Consider the following 9,402-nt stretch of genomic DNA (forward strand, 5'->3'; position numbering starts at 1 on the left):
AAACAATGTGATCTCCTGGTTGTCCTGCAAGCAGAAGACCGTAGCTCATTCCACTACCGAGGCCGAATATAAATCCCTAGCATGTGTCCTCTCAAATCTACTTTGGTTACATTCTCTCTTACATGAACTCGGGTTTCCTCCTCATGCTCCACCTATGGTGTGGTGTGACCAAGTTCATTTTATTTCATCTCATGACCAACTAGAGGATGAACTCAATAAACTATTGTTGTTAGCGCAATTCATCAATCTTCATCACAAGTTCAATGTGCAGGCTCCCCTATTGAACTTGCGAGGGCGTGATAAGCCAAGTGTTACCAATCCTCAACGGATAATGACATATGAAGATTCTCGAGGATGACATCGTAATATTTACTCCTTTAGCTACCATCTCAACTCACTCATTACTTTTTTGTTATTCTTTCATATTAAAGGTCAGGGAACACTGGATAAATAGATCTCGCTTGCCAACCATATTAAATAGCAAGGCTTTTCTATTTTTGTTGACCATAGCATGGAAGAAGCTCGGGTTATAGTCCCTTTCTTTAAGCCATTTACATCACGACTTTTGCTTCCATATTTCTTCTTCCATTTCCATTTGGTGTAAAAGTTGGAGCTCATCTCTCAACTGTAACTCCTTCCTTATGGAGTCTTCATCTCTTATATCAGCTACATTTCCCTATTTTCTTCCCCAATTGTTTTGATTCTAGAAGAAATATGACTGATATTTTCTCCGGCCCACTTCTTGAGGTCCATTTTTATTGCCTCTAACTTGGATATCAATTTGTATATTGGGTTGCCAACCACCCTCCTTTCCCAGTTTGACTTTACTATTTCGCATCTTGTTTTATAGGTTCAAAATTTAAAAAATTTGAAGGGTGATGCTAATTGTGTTTTAATTGAGCTGCTTAAAAACAGTTCGTTATGATCAAATATGGATTGGGGCAAGATTCTTACCGTGGTATTGGGAAATATGTTGATCGAGCATTCACTCACCAAGGCTCTATCTAACTGGCTACGTCAAAACTAGCTGCCCTATTAGCCATTTTGCTTTGTAAATAAGGGTGCAGAGTGCCCAGCCTCTGTTATACCACACTGGTCAATCATCTCATTAAATCAAGGCCACAAAAACTTGGTGTGCTTTTTGTTAAGAGTATTTTTAAAACATTATTTTAGCATTGAAATTGTTTTGGAAAATCGCCAACCAAGTAATAATACTGATTTTTCCACGTAAGTGGTGAATCGGATTGATCCACAGGAAACAGGATATACTCAAATTAAAACCAAAATTGAACTTTATTGATATTGAACTTGTTCAATTACACCCAAATATTACAATTAAATCAAAATTGAACAAGAACGAAAAAGAAACGCCCAATGACTTAAGCCTGTGAATGCAAGGGCATTTTCATCATTTCACTGATGCGACAATCAACCACTGGGACGAATTGCTCTTACTGCATCTTAATATCACCTGCACGACACGAAGGCAAAGTTAGTAAAAATACGTAAACACTTGAAACAACTATGATTACGTTAATTTCTGAAAGTAACTATTAAACTAAGTTATACGTAAAACGAAGACTGATTAGAGTTAATTTGTTAAACTAAATCTACTAACGCTAAGATTAACTCTGCACTAATGCTAGAATTCAAATAAAGCACTTAAACATGAAATTAGAAAATTTATGAAAAATAGAAAATGACTATTTTACCCCCGCACTATGTGAAACCCTAATTTCTGATAGGTGGTTGTAAAATGAATCATAGACGGCCTAAACAGAGTCCGGTTGGAGTGATTTCTGTTGTGCTGAATTCCTGACAGAATCAGGAATTCAGCAGAGCTTACGGATCCCAAAAATGAGTCCAGGAACTTCAGGTATAGGCATCACAAAATCAGCAAGAAACACGCAATAAGCCTATCTAGAAAATTAAATGATGCGAAGGGCAAAACTCTGCAAAAATAAATCCTAAAATGCTAATTATCGAATTAAAACACATGTATACTAATTCTAAATCTAATTATACTGATAACCTATAGAAAGTATGAGTTTAACAATGGATTCTAGGCTCACAAATCGACAAACCCGGCTAGATATGTGGTTCTAGCCGGTTTTGATGTAGGAGTTAAGAAATCTAATCACTATGTCAATTTTTAAAAAATATCCTCAATCGATTAAAGGGATTCTAGTCGACTTGAGGGATTTAAACAAATTGAATGCTAAAAACCATTAAGGGTGATTAACCGAAGCCATCTAAGTTACTTAATATGCTGCATGTTAACTAATTATAACCTAAACACCTGCTGCAAACACAGAGTCAATAAGAGATTGAAAACTCTAGCAACTAGGCAATACTAACATTGACTAGATCATGGAACTACGTTTAATTAGAGCTACCACATAAACTAGTATAAAATGTAAACTCAAAACAGCTATTAGACCTAATCTAACACTGAAGCAATTCACCCTTTAACATGCTAATTAACACTAGACTATAGCCAAACAACTGATGCCTAATATCCCTTATGAAAACTAAACACCTAACTCATATAGCATAGAAATGACACTACTCAATTCTAACACACACCACAATAATTACATGCATTAAAATCAATCAAACAAACCTAATAACATTTATATTGCTTCCCTACAACACGTAAATTAGCATATTAATTCTGCTAAAACAGAACTTAAACAACATGAACAGACTGACTATTACTTCAAACTTACCTAAATCGAGTAAAGAGAAAAACACTTCTAAAACCGTACTAAGTCTAACACTATACTAACCTTTAATCTAACTCAGTAAGGCATCAAAATAACGTGGAATTCACTATAATTTGTCTAAATTTCATACTGAACACAGGAAATCCATGAGTACGTCTACTTACACTAACACGCATATATTAGGTAGAGGGAATCTACCCGATTTTCACTAATTGCATACATCTAAAAGCATAATCAATGAACAACAAATTTTCTGCAATATTAACCTAATTAAACACACTCAAAACATCAGTAATCTATATTATTTTGCTGCACTAAGATTTACACCAATTAGCTTCAGCCGACTAGAATTAATCTAGCCTGCAGGGGGTATTTAGCAATTAAGTTCAAAAAAAATGAGTTTGGAGCTGGGTTCGGTTGGATTTGGTATGTTTTATACTGATCCAAGATCCAAATTGGTCGTTTGGATCGGATCTTGACCCGGTTTGCCCTTCGCTAAGGTCCGAACTGATGCACTGTAAATGCAATATTTCTCTCGTTTTAAGTCTGATTCGAACGAAATTTGAACCGTAGCTCAATCATACCTAAATGCATCTAAGTATGGGTTCTAAACCTATAAATGATGCTTTTATGCATGCATAATATATGATATTTACGAGTAATTCATGCATCATCAAATATCCCATGAGGAAATTTTTTTTTTTAACAAAGCTAAAAAGAGTGAGTATTTATGTGAAGTTCAAAGAAAATACTATATTTGAATGTAAAAAGATAATTTTGAATCACAAACTATAAGTATGCACAGTTCGAAATAAGCTACTAAGTGAAAAATATAAAGAAAAAGCTCAAGCTCAAAAGAAAAGAGCATGTGTTAGCTTGTTTGGATAATTTTACAATCCTGGGTAAGATGAGTTCAGACGCAAGTTGAAGCGTTTGAATTTTATTCGAAAAGGAAAGTGAAAACTTTATGAGCCTTAGAAGCTGAGATCAGACACAAGTTGAAGTGTTTGAACCTCATGTCGAAGGGGTAAATGAAGGAAGTTACTTTTGTGCCTAGTTAATGTCTTTAACATACAAATAATGGTATAAAAAGACATTGACATTGCACAGGGCACAAAAGCAGACCGCACACAAGCCAGCAAATGAAAAGAAAAGAATTCGAAAATTGGAAAAATTAAAAATCCAATGAACATGAGAGCTTAATGTAAAAAAAAATTTATTGCTTAGAAGTAGAATTAAAGTCTGTGCAGAAAAAGATACAAGTGATGAAAAATGAACAATAGCATGACAATACATGATTTTCTGAGAAACAATCATAGATAAATACGATTTTTAGAAGAGTGAAAGAAAGATTTTTATCGTGGAGGCATAGAATCTCTAATTGTGTTATGAGAGTGAAAATTACATGAAATGTTTGCTAAAATTGATTTCTGGAATTGCCTAGCATTTTAGAAGAAAAATTTAAATTTTTTGCATGAGATATGATGTTTGTTGGTAGCATCCCTGCAAACCCTCACGAGACATTGCTCATCCACTAGGGTAACCCAGGGGTTCAAAAAGGGCTTGTTGCATAAGCTAAATGCAACCATGATTTCTACGAAAGTGAGTTAGTTGTTTAATAAGAATTTATATTTTATCGGGTAAGCCAGTACCTTCATTGTCAGGGTAGTGCAAATTGCTAGGGACTAGCAATCATTCTAGCACAGCTTGACTCGACAAGCTACCCTCAGGTCTCCTATTCAGCGCTTCCGCTTATTGTCCCATTTGCGATTCTAACTTCGCGATGGACTGCGTATGGGAACTCAACATCTGACTACACTTCTCAAAGGCATTCTAGCTTGAGGTTTTCACCTCTTCGATTGCATGGAGAAGTCTCTCCTCAAAAAAAGTCTGCGGGGCAGACTCTCATGAAGGCTGGGGAGGATAAGGAGCGGCTTGAGGAAAGCTCAACCTCTAGAATGTCTGAGTGAATGGAGGCGGCCGAGTGGGATGTGAGGGCAGAATCTGGGTGGAAGACTGTGGGTTCTTCCATGAGAAGTTAGGGTGATTACGCCACCCCGGGTTGTATGTAGAAGAATATGGGTTGTTATGGGGCCTGGCGTAATCCTGAGTGGCCTGAACTTGCTCTTGCACAAATTCAGGGTATTGAGCTGTCGAAGGGCACTCAGTAACAGTGTGTGCCGGACTGGCACACAACGTGCACACCAGATGAGGTTGGGGTGGTCCTGAGAGGAGTTGGTCCAACTTCTGAGAAAGTAAATCAACTTTACTTTGTAGCTCAGTCGTGGGACCCACCTCAAAAACACCACCCTGCTTTGATCCACTGGGTGTGACTATATCTGAACAGGAGGTAGAGGCATGATGCAATGAATTTTTGGCAAGAGTATCAAATAAGTTTCATGCCTCGTCCTCACTTTTTAACATGAATGTCTCTCCACATGAAGCATTGATCATCTGACGATTCTGGTCAGACAATCCGTCATTAAAGCTCTGCACCAGCTGCCACCTGAGCACCTGGTGATGGGGACATTTCCAGAGGAGGTCCTTCATCCTCTCCCAGATCTCATGAAATTGCTCACCATTCAGTTCTGAGAAACTGATGATGGCTCACCAGAATTGGTTTGTTCGACCTATGGGAAAGTACTTCTTGAGGAACTCCTGCTGTAACTGATCCCACGACCCTATAACGATGGTATTTAAGGATTTAAGCCAGTACTTGGCTTTATCCTTCAACGAGAAAGGAAAGAGGGTCAACTTCAGCGTGTCGTCCTCAAAATTTTAATTTTAACTATTGAACATATTTCGAGAAACTCGTCTAAATGCCAGTAGGGATCTTCATGACTAAGGCCGTAGAAAGATGGGAGCATCTGGATCACACTAGCCTTAATCTCGTAATGTGGCGTCCTAATAGTTGGTCTTCGAATGCACGATGCTTAGGTGTACTCCGTGGGTAGGAAGTACTCCCTGAGAGGACGCATCAGAACTTCGGGTTCTAGGTCTCCCATTTCGGGTCGGTTCTAAGAAGAATGTAGGATTCTTTCTGGATCCTCAACGAAAGGTTGAAGTGGGACACCCAAATTCCTACGCCCTTGCATACACTGGCACGAAGTCCAGATGTGTGCAACCTAACCTAAACTATCTAATTGACCTAACTACGTAAATAGAAAAACGAAAGCAATAAGCAAATAATAAAAGAAGGAAGTAAACTAAGTGCAATTAAACTACGTTAAGCATGCTTAAACAGAATTCAAATGCATAATCAAATCTACTCTAAGTATGCTTAAGTACAACGATAGAAATTCACGCTAGGTTATCTAGAACTCACCTGTCTAAGCGTTCCAGAAGCATGAAAATTGTGAATCCTAAAGAGTCAAAACGTGAATCCTATATGTACCTACTATGTTAATCCTATGTTTACTTACTAATCCTACTAACTAGAAAATAAAACACAAGTAACTAACTAACTAAGCAAATATCAACAAATTGCAAAAATAGAATTAAAAGAGTATAATCACTGTTCCCCGACAATAGTGACAAAAACTTGGTGTGCTTTTTGTAAGAGTATTTTTAAAACATTATTTTATCGATGAAATTATTTTGAAAAATCGCCAACCAAGTAATAATACCGATTTTTTCACGTAAGTGGTGAGTTGGATCGATCCACAGGGAACAGGTAAAACCAAAATTGCACTTTATTGATATTGAACTTGTTCAATTACACCCAAATATTACAATGAAATCAAAATTGAATAAGAACGAAAAAGAAACGTGCAGTGACTTAAGCCTGTGAATGTAAGAGCATTTTCATCATTTCACTAATGCAACAATCGACCACTAGGATGAATTGCTCTTACTGCAACTTAATATCACCTGCATGACACGAAAGTAAAGTTAGTAAAAATATGTAAACACTTGAAACAACTACGATTACGTTAATTTCTGAAAGTAATTATTAAACTAAGTTATACGTAAAATGAGGACTAATCAGAGTTAATTCATTAAACTAAATCTACTAACGCTAAGATTAACTTTGCACTGATGTAAAATATATCTCTTCTCACCATCCCCATACTGTATGAGACAAATGTATGCTAGAATTTCAATAAAGCACTTAAACATGAAATTAGAAAAATTATGAAAAATGGAAAATGACTATTTTACCCCCACGCTACGCGAAACCCTAATTTCTGATAGGCGGTCATAAAATGAATCGTAGATGGCCTAAACAAAGTCTGAATTGAGTGATTTCTATTGCGCTGAATTCCTGACAGAATCAGAAATTCAGCGAAGCTTACGGATCTCGAAAAACACTCGGGGAACTCTAGATATAGGCATCACAAAATCAGCAAGAAACACATGATAAGCCTATCTAGAAAATTAAATGATGCGAAGGGCAAAACTATGCGAAAATAAATCCTAAAATGCCAATTATCGAATTAAAACACATGTATACTAATTCTAAATCTAATTATACTGATAACCTATAGAAAGTATGAGTTTAACAATGGATTCTAGGCTCACAAATCGACAAACCCGGCTAGATATGTGGTTCTAGCCGGTTTTGACGTAGGAGTTAAGAAATGTTGCGACGAAAGTCTAAAATGCAAATAAACCCTAATCTAACATAACTACGCCATTTAGCATCCTAAATACTAACTAATTAAAATCAAACATGGACTGAAAACACAAATCTAATCACTATGTCAATTTTTAGAAAATACCCTCAATCAACTAAAGGGATTCTAGTCGACTTGAGGGATTTAAACAAATTGAATGCTAAAAACCATTAAGGGTGATTAACCGAAGCCATCTAAGTTACTTAATATGCTGCATGTTAACTAATTATAACCTAAACACCTGCTGCAAACACAGAGTCAATAAGAGATTGAAAACTCCTAGCAACTAGGCAATACTAACATTGACTAGATCATGGAACTACGTCTAATTAGAGCTACCACATAAACTAGTATAAAATATAAACTCAAAACAACTATTAGACCTAATCTAACACTAAAGCAATTCACCCTTGAACATGCTAATTAACACTAGACTACAGCCAAACAACTGATGCCTAATATCCCTTATGAAAACTAAACACCTAACTCATATAGCATAGAAATGACACTACTCAATTCTAACACACACCACACTAATTACATACATTAAAATCAATCAAACAAACCTAATAGCATTTAGATTGCTTCACTACAACACGTAAATGAGCATATTAATTCTGCTAAAATAGAACTTAAACAACATGCAACGGGCTGACTATTACTTCAAACATACCTAAATCGAGTAAAGAGAAAAACACTTCTAAAACCGTACTAAGTCTAACACTATACTGACCTTTAATCTAAACTTGGTAATGCATCAAAATAACACGGAATTCACTATAATTTTCTAAATTTCATACTGAACACAGTGAATCCACGAGTACGTTTACTTACACTAACACGCATAAATCGGGTAGAGGGAATCTAACATATTTTCACTAATTGCATACATCTAAAAGCATAAACAATGAACAACAAATTTTCTGCAGTATTAACTTAATTAAACACACTCAAAACATCACTAATCTATATTATTTTACTGCACTAAGATTTACACCAATTAGCTTCAGCTGGCTAGAATTAATCTAGCCGGTTTAGGCGCTAGAAAGGGATTCGATCATTTAAAGTTGTAAAACACAAAAAGAACAAATTAAACGAAATATCCAACTCAAGTTATAGTGCTAGTTTAAGCACTAATGCGCTACCTATGGCTGTCAAACACACAGAAAATGTAGAGAAATAAACAAAAGAAAAAAAAACATACGCAAATCGGTTCTACGCTACAAAAGAGATGCGATGAGGATTTACCATGGCCAAGCGGCAATCCGAGGATTGGGAGGGTAGAGAGGAGTTGGAATCTGCCTTGGGCATGCGTCTGCAGCCTCGGTGGTGCTGCAACTGTATCCTCTTTGCTTTAACTTGTTGGAGCATGCAGGTGGGAGAAGAACCAAGCAAGGGAAGTAGCTCCCTCCACGACCTATTGTACCTGTAAAACGTGAAGCATGGGCCATTAGTGCAGCAAGGGGAGAAGAAAGATAGATGTGGGAGAAGAGGAATGGAGGAGGTAGAAGACAACGCTTCAATGGAGGGCTTGGCAAAGCCAAGCACACCCAAGAAGGAGGAAGGACGAGTTGGGGTGACTTGATGGCTGAGGAAGGAGATGGATGGATCAAGAGTCGGCTGGAGGAGGCACACTTCCCAAGGTAGAGGCCCCCTCTTAGAGTTTCTTCATGTGTTTTATGCAAAATCCCATATTTTGGTTATTTCCAAAACATGGCTTAAAAACAAAATAATGGCTAGGCGCCTTTTTGTAGGGGGTATTTAGCAATTAAGTTCAAAAAAAATGAGTTTGGGGCTGGGTTGGATTTGGTATGTTTTATACTGATCCAAGATCCAAATTGGTCGTTTGGATCGGATCTTGACCCGGTTTGCCTTGAGGTTTGAACTGATGCACTGTAAATGCAATATTTCTCTCGTTTTAAGTCTGATTCAAACAAAATTCGAACTGTATCTCAATCATACCAAAATGAATCTAAGTGTGGGTTCTAAACCTATAAACGATGCTTTTATGCATGCATAATGTGTTATCTTTATGAGTAATTCATGTGTCATCAAGTTGC

The sequence above is a fragment of the Nuphar pumila genome, chromosome 10, assembly GCF_984573655.1.
Source record: "Nuphar pumila chromosome 10, dmNupPumi1.hap1.1, whole genome shotgun sequence".
NCBI classification, from domain to species: Eukaryota; Viridiplantae; Streptophyta; class Magnoliopsida; order Nymphaeales; family Nymphaeaceae; genus Nuphar; species Nuphar pumila.